Below are 1,426 nucleotides of genomic sequence, written 5' to 3'. Positions count from 1 at the left end.
TCCCAGTACAGACAGCGCCTGGGCCTTCCTGGGCGGCCTCCCTGACGGGCTGGCGGAGGGGGGCGTCCTCTGTGTGTGCTCGCAGTATGGGGAGGTCGTGAACATCCATCTGGTGCAGGACAAGAAGACCAGGAGGTCCAGGGGATTCTGTTTCCTCTGCTACGAAGACCAGAGGAGCACCATTCTGGCCGTGGACAACTTTAATGGGATTAGGATCAAAGGGCGAACCCTCCGAGTGGACCACGTGTCCCATTGTCGGCCCCGAAGGACTCGGGAGAAGTGGGTATGTGACCAAGGGGACCAGGATAAGGGCGGTGGGGCGCACACCCCTTCCCTGAATTCACCTGGGGGCTCTGAGGATGACAACCCACCAAAACACACACAGACAGTGCTCGCTTCGGCAGCACATATACTAAAATTGGAAGGAAACAGAGAAGATTAGCATGGCCCCTGCGCAAGGATGACACGCAAATTCGTGAAGCATTCCATATTAAACACACACACACACACACACACAGAAAATAAAGAAAAAACGAGGACTGATCTGGAAGTACCGCAGAGCAGCCAGCCTCCTCTTCACCTCCCAGAAGCAAGACAACAGTGGAGAAGGATGACTCCTGCTCTGAAGCACCACATCAGAGCTGATGGGAGAGTCGGTTCTAAGGAGAACGGCTTTGACAAGCCAGTTGTGATAAGGGAGAGAGCAAGAGACTGGCCCCCAGGTTTCTTGTAGAAGAAGCACCTCCTTCTGGATAATAGAGGAGGAAAGGGAAGGAGCACGGGGTGGGACGCATTATTGGGGTAAATTTAAGAGGAAGGCAATGGCTGAGGACTAGAAAGAAAGACTTGGAGGAAGAGAGAAACCTAATGGAAATTTTTCAAGGGAAATTGTGGGTATTCTGTGTGGTAAGATAACTTTCTCTGAATTACAAATCCAAAGTAAGAATAAAAAAATAGATCATGATAAGGTCAGTGTGAGTGGATTTCTTGTGTAAATTAATAAAGGGATTGAGTTGACCTCAAGAGGGGTCAACTGGGCTGCCAAACAAGGGTCTGAGAAGAAAGACGCGTGTTTTAGTTACACGGACAAGAAACGGGGGTTCAGAGAGGTAAAGGGACTGAGTGAAGGGCACAGTGTTATAAGAAACAGGGCAGGCCCCGGCTGGTTTGGCTCAGTGGATAGAGCATCAGCCTGCAGACTGAAGGGTCCCAGGTTTGATTCTGGTCAAGAGGCAACCAATGCAGGAGGCAACCAATGTGTCTCTCTCACATCAATGTTTCTCTTTCTCTCCCTCTCCCACTCTCTCTAAAAAGCAATGGAAAAATATCCTCAAGTGAGGATTAAAACAAAAAAGAAACAGGGCAGGATTCAAAACCTAGTCAAGCTGCCTCATTTCATTATGCCTCTGACATAGCAGAGGGATAG

At 49.6% G+C, this 1,426-nt stretch overlaps 1 non-coding gene across 1 annotated transcript; it reads left to right on the top strand.

Moving 5' to 3' along the window:
• The first annotated feature begins 388 nt into the window (after window positions 1-388).
• On the top strand, window positions 389-495 carry LOC111825054. Its single transcript, XR_002828169.1, has one exon. It is a non-coding gene; the product is annotated as a U6 spliceosomal RNA (small nuclear RNA).
• The last annotated feature ends 931 nt before the right edge of the window (window positions 496-1,426 follow it).

This window comes from Myotis lucifugus, unplaced genomic scaffold, assembly GCF_000147115.1.
Source record: "Myotis lucifugus unplaced genomic scaffold, Myoluc2.0 scaffold_12, whole genome shotgun sequence".
NCBI lineage: Eukaryota > Metazoa > Chordata > Mammalia > Chiroptera > Vespertilionidae > Myotis > Myotis lucifugus.
Note: the sequence above shows the minus strand (reverse complement) of the source record. Positions and strands in the feature narration are given on the sequence as shown.